The sequence below is a fragment of the Panulirus ornatus genome, chromosome 57 (genome assembly GCF_036320965.1).
Source record: "Panulirus ornatus isolate Po-2019 chromosome 57, ASM3632096v1, whole genome shotgun sequence".
Lineage (NCBI taxonomy): Eukaryota > Metazoa > Arthropoda > Malacostraca > Decapoda > Palinuridae > Panulirus > Panulirus ornatus.
The window spans coordinates 11775023-11794672 of NC_092280.1; the positions used below are offsets into that span (position 1 = coordinate 11775023).

At 39.3% G+C, this 19650-nt stretch overlaps 1 pseudogene; it reads right to left on the bottom strand.

The window, feature by feature from the left end:
• Positions 1-10884: 10884 nt before the first annotated feature.
• On the bottom strand, positions 10885-12252 carry LOC139766177 (ubiquitin carboxyl-terminal hydrolase 39 pseudogene; annotated as a pseudogene).
• Positions 12253-19650: the final 7398 nt, after the last annotated feature.

Consider the following 19650-nt stretch of genomic DNA (forward strand, 5'->3'; position numbering starts at 1 on the left):
GTGTTGTAAATGGAAATGGTGAAGAGCTTGTAGATTTATGTGCTGAAAAAGGACTGATGATTGGGAATACCTGGTTTAAAAAGCGAGATATACATAAGTATACTTATGTAAGTAGGAGAGATGGCAAGAGAGCGTTATTGGATTACGTGTTAATTGACAGGCGCGCGAAAGAGAGACTTTTGGATGTTAATGTGCTGAGAGGTGCAACTGGAGGGATGTCTGATCATTATCTTGTGGAGGCTAAGGTGAAGATTTGTATGGGTTTTCAGAAAAGAAGAGTGAATGTTGGGGTGAAGAGGGTGGTGAGAGTAAGTGAGCTTGGGAAGGAGACTTGTGTGAGGAAGTACCAGGAGAGACTGAGTACAGAATGGAAAAAGGTGAGAACAATGGAAGTAAGGGGAGTGGGGGAGGAATGGGATGTATTTAGGGAATCAGTGATGGATTGCGCAAAAGATGCTTGTGGCATGAGAAGAGTGGGAGGTGGGTTGATTAGAAAGGGTAGTGAGTGGTGGGATGAAGAAGTAAGAGTATTAGTGAAAGAGAAGAGAGAGGCATTTGGACGATTTTTGCAGGGAAAAAATGCAGTTGAGTGGGAGACGTATAAAAGAAAGAGACAGGAGGTCAAGAGAAAGGTGCAAGAGGTGAAAAAAAGGGCAAATGAGAGTTGGGGTGAGAGAGTATCATTAAATTTTAGGAAGAATAAAAAGATGTTCTGGAAGGAGGTAAATAAAGTGCGTAAGACAAGGGAGCAAATGGGAACTTCAGTGAAGGGCGCAAATGGGGAGGTGATAACAAGTAGTTGTGATGTGAGAAGGAGATGGAGTGAGTATTTTGAAGGTTTGTTGAATGTGTTTGATGATAGAGTGGCAGATATAGGGTGTTTTGGTCGAGGTGGTGTGCAAAGTGACAGGGTTAGGGAAAATGATTTGGTAAACAGAGAAGAGGTAGTAAAAGCTTTTCGGAAAATGAAAGCCGGCAAGGCAGCAGGTTTGGATGGTATTGCAGTGGAATTTATTAAAAAAGGGGGTGACTGTATTGTTGACTGGTTGGTAAGGTTATTTAATATATGTATGACTCACGGTGAGGTGCCTGAGGATTGACGGAATGCGTGCATAGTGCCATTGTACAAAGTCAAAGGGGATAAGAGTGAGTGCTCAAATTACAGAGGTATAAGTTTGTTGAGTATTCCTGGTAAATTATATGGGAGGGTATTGATTGAGAGGGTGAAGGCATGTACAGAGCATCAGATTGGGGAAGAGCAGTGTGGTTTCAGAAGTGGTAGAGGATGTGTGGATCAGGTGTTTGCTTTGAAGAATGTATGTGAGAAATATTTAGAAAAGCAAATGGATTTGTATATAGCATTTATGGATCTGGAGAAGGCATATGATAGAGTTGATAGAGATGCTCTGTGGAAATTATTAAGAATATATGGTGTGGGAGGCAAGTTGTTAGAAGCAGTGAAAAGTTTTTATCGAGGATGTAAGGCATGTGTACGTGTAGGAAGAGAGGAAAGTGATTGGTTCTCAATGAATGTAGGTTTGCGGCAGGGGTGTGTGATGTCTCCATGGTTGTTTAATTTGTTTATGGATGGGGTTGTTAGGGAGGTGAATGCAAGAGTTTTGGAAAGAGGGGCAAGTATGAAGTCTGTTCGGGATGATAGAGCATGGGAAGTGAGTCAGTTGTTGTTCGCTGATGATACAGCGCTGGTGGCTGATTCATGTGAGAAACTGCAGAAGCTGGTGACTGAGTTTGGTAAAGTGTGTGGAAGAAGAAAGTTAAGAGTAAATGTGAATAAGAGCAAGGTTATTAGGTACAGTAGGGTTGAGGGTCAAGTCAATTGGGAGGTGAGTTTGAATGGAGAAAAACTGGAGGAAGTGAAGTGTTTTAGATATCTGGGAGTGGATCTGTCAGCGGATGGAACCATGGAAGCGGAAGTGGATCATAGGGTGGGGGAGGGGGCGAAAATTTTGGGAGCCTTGAAAAATGTGTGGAAGTCGAGAACATTATCTCGGAAAGCAAAAATGGGTATGTTTGAGGGAATAGTGGTTCCAACAATGTTGTATGGTTGCGAGGCTTGGGCTATGGATAGAGTTGTGCGCAGGAGGATGGATGTGCTGGAAATGAGATGTTTGAGGACAATGTGTGGTGTGAGGTGGTTTGATCGAGTAAGTAACGTAAGGATAAGAGAGATGTGTGGAAATAAAAAGAGCGTGGTTGAGAGAGCAGAAGAGGGTGTTTTGAAATGGTTTGGGCACATGGAGAGAATGAGTGAGGAAAGATTGACCAAGAGGATATATGTGTCGGAGGTGGAGGGAACGAGGAGAAGAGGGAGACCAAATTGGAGGTGGAAAGATGGAGTGAAAAAGATTTTGTGTGATCGAGGCCTGAACATGCAGGAGGGTGAAAGGAGGGCAAGGAATAGAGTGAATTGGAGCGATGTGGTATACAGGGGTTGACGTGCTGTCAGTGGATTGAATCAAGGCATGTGAAGCGTCTGGGGTAAACCATGGAAAGCTGTGTAGGTATGTATATTTGCGTGTGTGGACGTGTGTATGTACATGTGTATGGGGGGGGGGGTGGGCCATTTCTTTCATCTGTTTCCTTGCGCTACCTCGCAAACGCGGGAGACAGCGAGAAAGTATAAAAAAAAAAAAAAAAATATATATATATATATATATATATATATATATATATATATATATATATATATATATATTTATATATATATATATATATATATATATATATATTTCTATGAGTCCACGGGGAAAATGAAACACGATAAGGTCCCAAGTGCACTTTCGTGTAATAATGACATCATCAGGGGAGACGCAAGAGAGAAATATAAGTCATCTGATATACATCGAAGAGACGAAGCTAGGACGCCATTTAGTAAACATGTGATTGTCCAAAACATACAACGAGCGTTCAAAAACTTATCATTTTACAAATTTTATCAACAATAAAGTTATCTAATTTCTATAGACCATCATATATATATATATATATATATATATATATATATATATATATATATATATATATATATATATATATATATATATATATATATATATATATATATATATATATATATATATATATATATATATATATATATATATATATATATATATATATATATATATATAAATATATATATATATATATATGTATATATATGTATATATTCATATATTTCTATGAGTCCACGGGGAAAATGAAACACGATAAGGTCCCAAGTGCACTTTCGTGTAATAATGACATCATCAGGGGAGACGCAAGAGAGAAATATAAGTCATCTGATATACATCGAAGAGACGAAGCTAGGACGCCATTTGGTAAACATGTGATTGTCCAAAACATACAACGAGCGTTCATAAACTTATCATTTTACAAATTCTATCAACAATAAAGTTATCTAATTTCTATAGACCATCACTAGTATTCAGATTATAATGCTTTGTGTATTTGATAATAGAAGATTCGATAATATTTCTCATGGTAGTTCCGGTTCTGGTTCTGGTGCTTTGACAAGAAAATAGTGAAATTGGAAAAAATGTAGCTTAGACATTGAAGCTTATTGATACGGTGGTTAAATTGATGAGAACTACTATTGACTTTTGTGTAAATGAATTAAACATTTCCTTTTTCCATAGCCAGAGGTTGAACCATTATGTGACATTCATTTTTTTACTTTTCATTTCAAGCTAGAAGTTTCAGTTTTCTAAATTGTTTCTTACATTTTTCATATGTATATATATGTATGTGTGTGTGTGTGTATGTGCGTGTGTGTGTGTATGTGTGTGTATGTGTATATATATATATATGTATATTATCCCTGGGGATAGGGGTGAAAGAATACTTCCCACGCATTCCTCGCGTGTCGTTGAAAGCGACTAGAGGGGACGGGAGCGGGGGGCCAGAAATCCTCCCCTCCTTGTATTTTTTTTTTTTTTTAACTTTCTAAAATGGGAAACAGAAGAAGGAGTCACGCGGGGAGTGCTCATACTCCTGGAAGGCTCAGATTGGGGTGCCTAAATGTGTGTGGATGTAACCAAGATGTGAAAAAAGGAGAGATAGGTAGTATGTTTGAGGAGAGGAACCTGGATGTTTTGGCTCTGAGTGAAACGAAGCTCAATGGTGAAGGGGAAGAGTCGTTTGGGAATGTCTTGGGAGTAAAGTCAGGGGTTAGTGAGAGGACAAGAGCAAGGGAAGGAGTAGCAGTACTCCTGAAACAGGAGTTGTGGGAGTACGTGATAGAATGTAAGAAAGTAAATTCTCGATTGATATGGGTAAAACTGAAAGTTGATGGAGAGAGATGGGTGATTATTGGTGCATATGCACCTGGGCATGAGAAGAAAGATCATGAGAGGCAAGTGTTTTGGGAGCAGCTGAATGAGTGTGTTAGTGGTTTTGATGCACGAGACCGGGTTATAGTGATGGGTGATTTGAATGCAAAGGTGAGTAATGTGGCAGTTGACGGAATAATTGGGATACATGGGGTGTTCAGTGTTGTAAATGGAAATGGTGAAGAGCTTGTAGATTTATGTGCTGAAAAAGGACTGATGATTGGGAATACCTGGTTTACAAAGCGAGATATACATAAGTATACTTATGTAAGTAGGAGAGATGGCAAGAGAGCGTTATTGGATTACGTGTTAATTGACAGGCGCGCGAAAGAGAGACTTTTGGATGTTAATGTGCTGAGAGGTGCAACTGGAGGGATGTCTGATCATTATCTTGTGGAGGCTAAGGTGAAGATTTGTATGGGTTTTCAGAAAAGAAGAGTGAATGTTGGGGTGAAGAGGGTGGTGAGAGTAAGTGAGCTTGGGAAGGAGACTTGTGTGAGGAAGTACCAGGAGAGACTGAGTACAGAATGGAAAAAGGTGAGAACAATGGAAGTAAGGGGAGTGGGGGAGGAATGGGATGTATTTAGGGAATCAGTGATGGATTGCGCAAAAGATGCTTGTGGCATGAGAAGAGTGGGTGGTGGGTTGATTAGAAAGGGTAGTGAGTGGTGGGATGAAGAAGAAAGAGTATTAGTGAAAGAGAAGAGAGAGGCATTTGGACGATTTTTGCAGGGAAAAAATGCAGTTGAGTGGGAGACGTATAAAAGAAAGAGACAGGAGGTCAAGAGAAAGGTGCAAGAGGTGAAAAAAAGGGCAAATGAGAGTTGGGGTGAGAGAGTATCATTAAATTTTAGGAAGAATAAAAAGATGTTCTGGAAGGAGGTAAATAAAGTGCGTAAGACAAGGGAGCAAATGGGAACTTCAGTGAAGGGCGCAAATGGGGAGGTGATAACAAGTAGTTGTGATGTGAGAAGGAGATGGAGTGAGTATTTTGAAGGTTTGTTGAATGTGTTTGATGATAGAGTGGCAGATATAGGGTGTTTTGGTCGAGGTGGTGTGCAAAGTGACAGGGTTAGGGAAAATGATTTGGTAAACAGAGAAGAGGTAGTAAAAGCTTTGCGGAAGATGAAAGCCGGCAAGGCAGCAGGTTTGGATGGTATTGCAGTGGAATTTATTAAAAAAGGGGTTGACTGTATTGTTGACTGGTTGGTAAGGTTATTTAATATATGTATGACTCACGGTGAGGTGCCTGAGGATTGGCGGAATGCGTGCATAGTGCCATTGTACAAAGTCAAAGGGGATAAGAGTGAGTGCTCAAATTACAGAGGTATAAGTTTGTTGAGTATTCCTGGTAAATTATATGGGAGGGTATTGATTGAGAGGGTGAAGGCATGTACAGAGCATCAGATTGGGGAAGAGCAGTGTGGTTTCAGAAGTGGTAGAGGATGTGTGGATCAGGTGTTTGCTTTGAAGAATGTATGTGAGAAATACTTAGAAAAGCAAATGGATTTGTATGTAGCATTTATGGATCTGGAGAAGGCATATGATAGAGTTGATAGAGATGCTCTGTGGAAATTATTAAGAATATATGGTGTGGGAGGCAAGTTGTTAGAAGCAGTGAAAAGTTTTTATCGAGGATGTAAGGCATGTGTACGTGTAGGAAGAGAGGAAAGTGATTGGTTCTCAGTGAATGTAGGTTTGCGGCAGGGGTGTGTGATGTCTCCATGGTTGTTTAATTTGTTTATGGATGGGGTTGTTAGGGAGGTGAATGCAAGAGTTTTGGAAAGAGGGGCAAGTATGAAGTCTGTTGGGGATGATAGAGCTTGGGAAGTGAGTCAGTTGTTGTTCGCTGATGATACAGCGCTGGTGGCTGATTCATGTGAGAAACTGCAGAAGCTGGTGACTGAGTTTGGTAAAGTGTGTGAAAGAAGAAAGTTAAGAGTAAATGTGAATAAGAGCAAGGTTATTAGGTACAGTAGGGTTGAGGGTCAAGTCAACTGGGAGGTGAGTTTGAATGGAGAAAAACTGGAGGAAGTGAAGTGTTTTAGATATCTGGGAGTGGATCTGGCAGCGGATGGAACCATGGAAGCGGAAATGGATCATAAGGTGGGGGAGGGGGCGAAAATTCTGGGAGCCTTGAAGAATGTGTGGAAGTCGAGAACATTATCTCGGAAAGCAAAAATGTGTATGTTTGAAGGAATAGTGATTCCAACAATGTTGTATGGTTGCGAGGCGTGGGCTATGGATAGAGTTGTGCGCAGGAGGATGGATGTGCTGGAAATGAGATGTTTGAGGACAATGTGTGGTGTGAGGTGGTTTGATCGAGTAAGTAACGTAAGAGTAAGAGAGATGTGTGGAAATTAAAAGAGCGTGGTTGAGAGAGCAGAAAAGTGTGTTTTGAAATGGTTTGGGCACATGGAGAGAATGAGTGAGGAAAGATTGACCAAGAGGATATATGTGTCGGAGGTGGAGGGAACAAGGAGAAGAGGGAGACCAAATTGGAGGTGGAAAGATGGAGTGAAAAAGATTTTGTGTGATCGGGGCCTGAACATGCAGGAGGGTGAAAGGAGGGCAAGGAATAGAGTGAATTGGAGCGATGTGGTATACCGGGTTGACGTGATGTCAGTGGATTGAATCGGGGCATGTTAAGCGTCTGGGGTAAACCATGGAAAGCTGTGTAGGTATGTATATTTTGCGTGTGTGGACGTATGTATATACATGTGTATGGGGGTGGGTTGGGCCATTTCTTTCGTCTGTTTCCTTGCGCTACCTCGCAAACGCGGGAGACAGCGACAAGGCAAAAAAAAAAAAAAAAAAAAAAAAAAAATGAAAATATATATATATATATATATATATATATATATATATATATATATATATATATATATATATATATATATATATATATATATATATATATATATATATATATATATATATATATATATATATATATATATATATATATACATATGAATATATATATATATATATATATATATATATATATATATATATATATATATATATATATATATATATATATATATATACGTTGAAATGTATAGGTATGTGTATACATGTGTATGTATATGCATACACGTCCATACACGCACATATACAGTCCTATACATCTCAAATTATACATATATATATACACACACAGACATATACACATATACACGTGTGCATAATTCATAATGTCTGCCCTTATTCATTCCAGTCGCCACCCAGCCACATAAAGTGACAACCTCCTCCCCCCCGCATGTGTGCGAGATAGCGCTAGGAATAGACAACAAAGGCCACATTCGTTCACACTCAGTCTCTAGCTGTCATGTATAATACTCCGAAACCATAGCTCCCTTTCCACATCTAGGCCCCAAAAAACTTTCCATGGTTTACCCAAGACACTTCGTATGCCCTGGTTCAATCCATTGACAGCACTTCCACTCCAGTATACCACATCGTTCCAATTTACTCTATTCTCTGCACGCCTTTCACCTTCCTGCATGTTCAGGCCCCGATCACTCAGAATATTTTTCACTCCATCTTTCCACCTTCAATTTGGTTTCCCACCTCTCCTCGTTCCCTCCACCTTTTACACATATATCCTCATTCTCAATCTTTCCTCACTCATTCCCTCCATGTGACCAAACCACTTCAAAACACCCTCTTCTGCTTTTTTTTTTTTATTACCACACATCTCTCTTTCCCTTTCATTACTTATTCGATCAAACCACCTCACACCACATATTGTCCTCAAACATCTCTTTTCCAGCACATTCACCCTTCTCCGCTAAACTCTATCTATAGTCCACGCCTCGCAATCATATAACATTGTTGGAACCACGAACCAGTATTCCTTCAAACATACCCGTTTCTATAATTCACTTCCTCTTCCATGTTTCCATCCGCTGCCAGATCCACTCCTAGATATGTAAAACGCTTCACGTTCTCCAGTTTCTCCCCATTTGAACTTACCTCTCAGTTGATTTGTCCCTCAACCCTACTATACCTAATAACCTTGCTCTTATTCACAATTACTCTCAGCTTTCTTCTTTCACACACTTTACCAAACTCAGTCAACAGCTTCTGCAGTTTCTCACCCGAATCAACCACCAGCGCTGTATCATCAGCGAACAACAACTGACTCACTTCTCAAGCTCTCTCATCCACAACAGACCGCATACTTGTCCCTCATTCCAAAACTCTTGCATTCACATCTCTAACAAGCCTATCTATAAACAAATTAGATAGCCTTGTAGACATCACGCACCCCTGCCGCAAACCAACATTCACTGAGAACTAATCACTTTCCTCTCTTCCTACACGTACACATGCCTTACATCCTCGATAAAAACTTGTCTCCCACTTCATATATTCTTAATACCTTCCACAGAGCATCTCTATTAACTCTACCATATACATTCTCCAGATCCATAAATGGTTCATATAAATCCATTTGCTTTTCTAAGTATTTCTCACAAACATTCTTCAAAGTAAACACCTGATCCACACATCCTCTACGACTTATGAAACCACACAGCTCTTCCCCAATCTGATGTTCTGTACATGCCTTCACCCTCTCAGTCAATACCTTCCTATATAATTTCCCAGGAACACTAAACAAACTTATACCTCTGTAATTTGAGCACTCACCTTTATTCCCTTCGCCTTTGTACAATGGCACTATATAAGCATTCCGCCAATCTTCAGGCACCTCACCATGAGTCTACATACATTAAATAACCTTACCACCCAATCAACAATATAGTCAGCCCCTTTTTTAATAAATTCCACTGCAATACCATCCAAACCCGCTGCCTTGTCGGCTTTCATCTTCCGCAAAGCTTTTACTACCTCTTCTCTGTTTACCAAATCATTCTCCCTAACCCTCTCACTTTGCACACCACCTCGACCAAAACACCCTATATCTGCCACTCTATCATCAAACACATTCAACAAACCTTCAACATAATCACTCCATCTCCTTTTCACATCACCACTACTTGTTTTCACCTTCCCATTTGCCCCTTTCACTGATGTTCCCATCTGTTCGCTTGTCTTACTCACTTTATTTACCTCCTTCCAAAACAACTTTTTATCCTCCCTAAAATTCAATGAAATTCAATATATATATATATATATATATATATATATATATATATATATATATATATATATATATATATATATATATATATATATATATATATATATATATATATATATTTTTTTTTTTTTTTTTTTTATACTCTGTCGCTGTCTCCCGCGTTTGCGAGGTAGCGCAAGGAAACAGACGAAAGAAATGGCCCAACCCCCCCATACACATGTACATACACACGTCCACACACGCAAATATACATACCTACACAGCTTTCCTTGGTTCACCCCGGACGCTTCACATTCCTTGATTCAATCCACTGACAGCACGTCAACCCCTGTATACCACATCGCTCCAATTCACTCTATTCCTTGCCCTCCTTTCACCCTCCTGCATGTTCAGGCCCCGATCACACAAAATCCTTTTCACTCCATCTTTCCACCTCCAATTTGGTCTCCCTCTTCTCCTCGTTCCCTCCACCTCCGACACATATATCCTCTTGGTCAATCTTTCCTCACTCATTCTCTCCATGTGCCCAAACCATTTCAAAACACCCTCTTCTGCTCTCTCAACCACGCTCTTTTTATTTCCACACATCTCTCTTACCCTTACGTTACTTACTCGATCAAACCACCTCACATTGTCCTCAAACATCTCATTTCCAGCACATCCATCCTCCTGCGCACAACTCTATCCATAGCCCACGCCTCGCAACCATACAACATTGTTGGAACTACTATTCCTTCAAACATACCCATTTTTGCTTTCCGGGATAATGTTCTCGACTTCCACACATTTTTCAAGGCTCCCAAAATTTTCGCCCCCTCCCCCACCCTATGATCCACTTCCGCTTCCATGGTTCCATCCGCTGACAGATCCACTCCCAGATATCTAAAACACTTCACTTCCTCCAGTTTTTCTCCATTCAATATATATATATATATATATATATATATATATACATATATATATATATATATATATATATATATTTTCTTTTTTTTTTTTTTTCAAACTATTCGCCATTTCCCGCATTAGCAAGGTAACGTTAAGAACAGAGGACTGGGCCTCTGAGGGAACATCCTCACCTGGCCCCCTTCTCTGTTCCGTCTTTTTGAAAATTAAAAATAAAACAAGAGGGGATGATTTCCAGCCCTCCGCTCCCTCCCATTTTAGTCGCCTTCTACGACACGCAGGGAATACGTGGGAAGTATTCTTTCTCCCCTTTTCCCAAGGATAACGTTGAAATGTATAGGCATGTATATTTGCGTGTGTGGACGTGTATGTATATACATGCGTATGTGGGTGGGTTGGGCCATTTTTTCGTCTGTTTCCTTGCGCTACCTTGCTAACGCGGGAGACAGCGACAAAGCAAAATAAGAAAATAAAAAGAAATTATCATTAGCAAATAAACAAAATTTTTGCAATAACTAGAACATGACAATGTTAGTTTTCCAATCAATTTCTGATGCAACCAAATGTTTAGAGTAATGAGAATGTGACTATCACCGTTAAATCATCATTCTGATAAAATGTATAAAAAACTTATCTGAAAATTTCTCAAAAGTTCTTCTTGCCATCTTGTGATCTTACAAAACAGTTCTGCATTTCGAATATCTGCACATATGATTCAGTAAGAGTCAACATCCGTGGCTCTATCTCTTTGAAATGCAAATCTTGCAGTTCATACCACTTCCCTGTTCCTTTATGCAGAATGTGGCACCGATATGTGCAGGTACTGAGTTCTCCATCATGCACGATATTGGGAACCAAGTCATATATGGGTTCACTGTGTTTCTGCTTCACCTCTTCAGTAAAATACTCTGAAACATCAATATTTTTCACTGGGAAATTAGCGATTGTTGGGTTCTTCTCAACGTAGATGTGTTCTTGGTAAACCTTTTATGGTACAGGATGAGATATGGAGGAAGTCCAGTGAGTTGGAACCTCTTGAGAATATTCTCCTTGTAGGTCTGGTATTCCTTCCCAGTCTTCCCATCAAACTTACTCAGCAGTACATACAAGCTCACCTGTGGAATGATATTTTCTTTCTTTTCATCTTTAAATAAATGGGGCTGTGGCAAATCACAGGTAAGATACAGAAATGGGCTCTCTTCCATCTTCTCTTGATATTCTTCAGACTTTAACAGTCGATCTCGTTCCTTATCATCTATATCCACAGGCAAGATCTTTTCAGAGTAGATATTCATGGTTCCTCGGAAGCAACGATTGATGATGGTATTTTTCCTTTTTGGTGTCTTCAGTCCTAAATGCATTGCATTTAATATCAATGACAAAAATTGGATGGCATCTCCCTGAACTGTGAACTGAAATTTCTTCTTACTGCATAATACTACTGCCTGAAGCATTTCATGAAGTGATACATGAGCCTTGAAATTCCTTGGATTCCATAATTTACGCACTAGTTCTCCAAATCTCGTAATGAGTGGGAACATTGCTAACCCTTGGGTGCCAGGTGCACGGTGAATATGGCTGTAATTGCAGGGGTCCAGGAAATAGTTACGTAATGGAGTGATATTTGACAAAGCCTGTAAGACACCATTGCAGTAGTCATTGGCCTTGATATTGTTAAGACCAACTATGCCTGGCAAGTATAATGTCCCATCATAAGCTCTACTCATTTTGCTCTGGTTCACCTTATGGGCGATATAATCTCGTGAGAAGGTTGGATTCACCACAAAGATGATATCATTCAGGGAAGAATCAATAATCTCAGTTATCAGGGAGACAGTAGAACCTGAGTGTCTGCATATTGAGGTACACATGATGACCATATATATATATATATATATATATATATATATATATATATATATATATATATATATATATATATATATATATATATATATATATATATAATATAATATATATATATATATATATATATATATATATATATATATATATATATATATATATATATATATATATATATATATATATATATATATATATATATATATATATATATATATATATATAATATATATATATATATATATATATATATATATATATATATATATATATATATATATATATATATATATATATATATATATTATATATATATATATATATATATATATATATATATATATATATATATATATATATATATATATATATATATATATATATATATATATATATATATATATATATATATATATATATATATATATATATATAGGTGAAAAAGAGGGCAAATGAGAGTTGGGGTGAGAAAGTATCATTAAATTTTAGGGAGAATAAAAAGATGTTCTGGAAGGAGGTAAATAAAGTACGTAAGACAAGGGAGCAAATGGGAACTTCAGTGAAGAGCGCAAATGGGGAGGTGATAACAAGTAGTGGTGATGTGAGAAGGAGATGGAGTGAGTATTTTGAAGGTTTGTTGAATGTGTTTGATGATAGAGTGGCAGATATAGGGTGTTTTGGTCGAGGTGGTGTGCAAAGTGAGAGGGTTAGGGAAAATGATTTGGTAAACAGAGAAGAGGTAGTAAAAGCTTTGCGGAAGATGAAAGCCGGCAAGGCAGCAGGTTTGGATGGTATTGCAGTGGAATTTATTAAAAAAGGGGGTGACTGTATTATTGACTGGTTGGTAAGGTTATTTAATGTATGTATGACTCATGGTGAGGTGCCTGAGGATTGGCGGAATGCGTACATAGTGCCACTGTACAAAGGCAAAGGGGATAAGAGTGAGTGCTCAAAATACAGAGGTATAAGTTTGTTGAGTATTCCTGGTAAATTATATGGGAGGGTATTGATTGAGAGGGTGAAGGCATGTACAGAGCATCAGATTGGGGAAGAGCAGTGTGGTTTCAGAAGTGGTAGAGGATGTGTGGATCAAGTGTTTGCTTTGAAGAATGTATGTGAGAAATACTTAGAAAAGCAAATTGATTTGTATGTAGCATTTATGGATCTGGAGAAGGCATATGATAGAGTTGATAGAGATGCTCTGTGGAAGGTATTAAGAATATATGGTGTGGGAGGCAAGTTGTTAGAAGCAGTGAAAAGTTTTTATCGATGATGTAAGGCATGTGTACGTGTAGGAAGAGAGGAAAGTGATTGGTTCTCAGTGAATGTAGGTTTGCGGCAGGGGTGTGTGATGTCTCCATGGTTGTTTAATTTGTTTATGGATGGGGTTGTTAGGGAGGTGAATGCAAGAGTTTTGGAAAGAGGGGCAAGCATGAAGTCTGTTGGGGATGATAGAGCTTGGGAAGTGAGTCAGTTGTTCGCTGATTATACAGAGCTGGTGGCTGATTCATGTGAGAAACTGCAGAAGCTGGTGACTGAGTTTGTAAAGTGTGTGAAAGAAGAAAGTTAAGAGTAAATGTGAATAAGAGCGAGGTTATTAGGTACAGTAGGGTTGAGGGTCAACTCAATTGGGAGGTAAGTTTGAATGGAGAAAAACTGGAGGAAGTAAAGTGTTTTAGATATCTGGGAGTGGATCTGGCAGAGGATGGAATCATGGAGGCGGAAGTGGATCATAGGGTGGGGGAAGGGGAGAAAATTCTGGGAGCCTTGAAGAATGTGTGGAAGTCGAGAACATTATCTCGGAAAGCAAAAATGGGTATGTTTGAAGGAATAGTGGTTCCAACAATGTTGTATGGTTGCGAGGCGTGGGCTATGGATATAGTTGTGCGCAGGAGGATGGATGTGCTGGAGATGAGATGTTTGAGGACAATGCGTGGTGTGAGGTGGTTTGATCGAGTAAGTAACGTAAGGGTAAGAGAGATGTGTGGAAATAAAGAGAGCGTGGTTGAGAGAGCAGAAGAGGGTGTTTTGAAATGGTTTCGGCACATGGAGAGAATGAGTGAGGAAAGATTGACCAAGAGGATATATGTGTCGGAGGTGGAGGGAACGAGAAGAAGCGGGAGACCAAATTGGAGGTGGAAAGATGGAGTGAAAAAGATTTTGTGTGATCGGGGCCTGAACATGCAGGAGGGTGAAAGGAGGGCAAGGAATAGAGTGAATTGGATCAATGTGGTATACCGGGGTTGACGTGCTGTCAGTGGATTGAATCAGGGCATGTGAAGCGTCTGGGGTAGACCGTGGAAAGCTGTGTAGGTATGTATATTTGCGTGTGTGGACGTATGTATATACATGTGTGTGGGGATGGGTTGGGCCATTTCTTTCGTCTGTTTCCTTGCGCTACTTCGCAAACGCGGGAGACAGCGACAAAGCAAAAAAAAAAAAAAAAATATATATATTCTATTTATTCTTTCGAATTATTCGCCATTTCCCGCGTTAGCGAGGTAGCGTTAAGAACAGTGGATTGAGCCTTTGAGTGAAATCCTCATGTGGCCCTCTTCTCTGTTCCTTCTTAAAGATTAAAAAAAAGGAGAGGGGAGGATTTCCAGCCCCCCGCTCCCTCCCCTTTTAGTCGCTTACTACGACACCCAGGGAATACTTGGAAAGTATTCTTTCTACCCTATCTCCAGGGATAATATATTACTTTTCATACATATTCGCCATTTCCCACATATGCGAGGTAGTGGTAAGAACAGATTACTGAGCCTTAGAGGGAATATCTCCACTTGGCCCACTTCTCTGCTCCTTTTTTTCGACCAAGCCCAACCCCTAGTAACTGATGACCAGATAGGTTAAACCGACTGTCGCAGCCAGAATTCTAACCTATGCGCTCGACCCCAGTGATGCTATGAACCAGTTTGTATAACAGTATAACAGTAAAACAGTTTTATTGATGATACACTACAACAATTTTACTGATGATACAGTATAACATTTTACTGATGACACAATACATCTTATCACTGATACAGTATAATATAATATAACAGTTTTACCGATGATACAGTACAACTGTTTGACTGATCATACAGTGGAATAGTCTTATTGATATTACAATATTGTACTTTTATTTTTTTTCTCTAACATTCGCAGTTTGCTATCCAATCCCTCCGTCTGCAAAACAACACTTCAGTCTCTCCCCTGGTCATCTTCTCTGTGAAATCCAGCTGTTCAAGGCTTCTTCCCCCAACACTGTCAGATCTTTTTCCTTAATCTCCACCATCGTTTCCGCACCAAGTGTGTCGTCTGTGCATAACGTTATACAAAAACTTCCATTGCTTATCTCATGGATGTGGTGTTTCCTAACTTTGATGTCATCTGGTTTGAGATTTCTCCAGCCTCCAATTGGAACTTTCCATCCCAGCCTTCTTCCATTTTCTCCAGCTCTGTGTACAGCTTTTCGACTATTCGACGTCCTATCACAAAGCACTGGTCCTTTAGCATCTATATGCTGAATTCCCCTTTCCAGATAATCTTCATGTACACCATTTAGTTAAGTTTCACCTATGACGATCCTGGAGGAACTGAGACCCTTTACCGACATAAATCAGAAAATCAAACACCATACCCGTTTCCGACAGCCACTTCCACTCTTCCAGTATACTCGATTCTTGATTTCTGAATCCTTCCGATTATTTACGAACTATTTCTGCTCTTACAATTATTTTGGTTACTACCAGATGGGTAAGCACAACCACCCTTTACTTCCCTCGAAACGCCCACAATGGCACTCTTGCAGTTCAGCGGTTATCACTGCGCTAATTCATTAACGACTTTCCATGGGACGGATATTGGTTCGCTAGCCAGGAAATCTCATCTTTTGTTGTGCGAAGATTGTTTTAGCTGGGATGGAATCCTGCACACCATCATCTACTCAATCTGTCTCCCACAGTCATGGTTTGACAGACCCTATTGTAATACCTGTCATACTAGGGACAGAGCTTAAAGAGTCATGAGACTCGTCTCTTCCCTGATTCCCACTCCACTTTCATTTCTGCTCGGAATAACTTCAAAGCTGTTCCTTGTAAAGTCGATCATACCACCATAAAAAGAAAATGAGCTGTTTTGACATCTACTAGCAAAATGTTTCTGGTCCTTAATGTAAATCATCCGCAAAAACTTTTGTAATTCAACTTTTTCTCCTCGTTTCCAACCTAATCATTCTACAGCTAACTTATCTTCCTCTAATTCAGCTTTTGGATGATTCTGTATCTAACTCTCCCCTCCACCTCTTCCCACTGACACTCTATCTCCCACATTCTCCTCCACACGCAAGGTCTTCCGAGTACTTTCTCAATTCTAGGTGGACATGGTGTGTGAATATGATGGCATACCTCCTCCAGACCTAAGCAAATGTGCCCCGATCCTTGTCTACCTGCCTCTGTCTAAAAACCCATGCTTTCACTTCAGCTTGGAAACACTCCTTGGTGTAACCCATCTCTGAGGAAGAAAACCGTTCTAACCCATTCAATTCTTGCCTCATTGTTCTTACCTCTCACTTTCTTAAACACTTAGAACCCCATTCCCTTATTTTTGATCACCAGTATGGATATCTGGTGATCTTTTCTCCTGAGTGTCTCATCTCTGGTCCTCCTCTATCATGGATTTTGGCGATACTCCGATGCATTCCAAGGGGCATGGTAAAAATCGTTACTTTTTAAGGTCTTTTCCTTTGCTTTTTCTACTTCTCGCTGATCCATCGAAGCAGTCAGTGATTGGATGACCTCCCCCTCACATCCTTCCAACAGTAACGTTCCTCTGGGATCCTGTCCTATCACCTAATCTCTTTCTTCTCACCATAAGTGATATCGTCTCTTCTGCTTTTCACCACTCTACATACTTCAACTTATTTTCCCTCGCCTCTTCCCCCCAATATCCGTTCTCTTTTTCCCACTGAACATATTTCCTCTTTCATTGCGAATTTTCGCAACATCTTGGATTGGATAAGCAGCAACCTGGTGATATAACACTGCTCAACGCAATTTGACCCTAAATTTCTTTTCACATGAGTCATACATTTTCCTCTGTTCAATTTTGAAGCACCAAAAGAGCCACCCTATGTAGTATAAATATGGTGGGTATAACCATATCCTCTGCTCTATCCAGAAAACCCAAAGACTGGGATGTTGTGTAAGTTCCGTTACTAATTTTCTTGTGAGCAGCTAATCTTATATACAGTGGTTTTATTTATAAAGTACTACTCACATATCTAAGGTGTCTTTCCCCCACCTCTCTGTTAACAAGAGCGAAATCAGAAGCTCTCTGTAACACCGCCTCTACTGGCATCCTCTTCTCTTAAACCATCCCTTTCTGCACACTGTGATGTTGCTGTTCTATGTCTGGTCTATAGTTATTACTCTGGCCACTGTTCTCGTAATTTGTCTGTTTGTGTACCCACCCCTACAACTTGAAGCGAGGCACCCTCCTGGGTGTAGCTTCCCAAAGTTTCTATGTGAAAACCTGCCACTCACAAACCTTTATAATATCCTCTCGTTCTCACGAATAGCTAAGATGTGGAATTCTCATCCTTTCATAATTTTTCTCTTATGATATCCGTGCTGCCTTTAACAGTTAAGTCTACAGAGATATGCGAAGCCCAGATCAATTTCCACATTCTTATTCTTTATCGTTTTCCCCTTTTACCCAAGATAGGTTTTGGGTGAAGTAAGTTTTTTCTTGTGCCGTTTCGGTCACTATAAAAGAAAATTATAGCAGTATTGAAGATACAGCACTGTTTTTTCTGTTGATGAAGTGAAATAGTTTTATTGATAAGACAGTCAATACGGGTAGCATGTTGGCACATACAATAAGAGTCAGAATCAAGACCAATATTTGGACTAAATATACTAAACAATATTAATATCTGGCACCTGAAGCCAACAACCACATAAGTACTTACTTTTCCTCATCTCTACAGCGTAGGTGATGGTGAGAGGAGTCATGTGGATGAAAGCCAAAAGGAAGCACCACATCCTGGAGGCGGTAGGAGCCGACGAGTAGGTCCTTGGGCAAAGGTGTTTCCAGAGCAAGCAAGTTCTCTACGCTATACGGACACATACATGCGTGAGCTCTCGCTACTCCTCTCAGCCCTAGAACTCTTTTGACTTTCTCCACACTGAGAGAAATTATATTATTACGCTTTTGATTCGTAATCTTCTTGTCATTTCACACTTCACACTGATTTGGTCTCAGACACTTCAGGCTTCCAATATATAACTGATAATTTTCTGTTTCATTTTTACTGCGTGCACAAAGGCCATGCTGCTTCATGAATTAGTGATAATAGATAATTTGGACGTTACATGCATACTCCATACTCATGGAAACAAATTCAAAACACCCACGCAGACTCAGTTTCATATAAAGGTACTTTATATTAACTTTCAGAGTCTACACAAAAAAAAGAATATACGAGTTTGAGACAACAGCGTTAAAAGGAAATTACTGCCATTTCCAAATATAGGTGAGATATCAATAAAAATTTCTTTGCGAATACTCAGTTTCTTGGCACACCGTGTTTAATAGCAATAGGGAAGCAAAGTAAGTGGTGGTGTCCTGCTCTTTCTTAAAGTTCATTCAAATCCTGCAGTAAAATTCTGTGGCCGTTGTTAATGACTTCATATTTGTGGAAACTAAAGATAAACCTCGTAAGAAAAGAAAAGTAGGACTTGTTTATACGCCCCCGCAAAGGTACCAGAGGTAGAGGAAAGATTTGATAAGCAGTTGAGCAAGATTCTATCACAGTGGGAGATTTTAACGTACCAATATCTAAATGTGGAACATCCCTTTCCAGTAGCTCCGGCGTGGACTCTACCTACATTCAATTGCAAGTACCCTATTCTTGATGAGAATAGATTTAGTTCGTACTACAAATGAATATTTCGCAAATAATGTTGGAGGAAGGTTTAGTACAAGTGATCACCGACAAATTACTTTTGAGGACGCTTTCAAGTTGCATATAATGTTGATGAACACGATAGTCGCGAAAAAATACCCGAACTTGAAGATGCAAATCTTAAAGATAGCATTGCTCCTGACAGTATATGGGATAATGTGATTAATGAAAAACCTCCAAGGCAGTAGAGGGAACATATGTGCCATTGCGTAGCAGAGAGTCTATTTCTAAAACGAAACCAGGGTGGAGAAATGTTGAAATATAGAAAGTGCCTGTTATCTGAAAAGTAACTAATAGAAAACTAAAACAGACCAATAACCAACATGATAAAGTTTGCAATTCTAAGTGGTGAAAGTAAGAAAGTAAAACGACAAAGTAAACGTCAATATGAATCGTATAATGCGGAAAATTGCAAAGAAAACCCTTATGAGTTTTAGTTATGGAAAACGGTGATTTGGTTA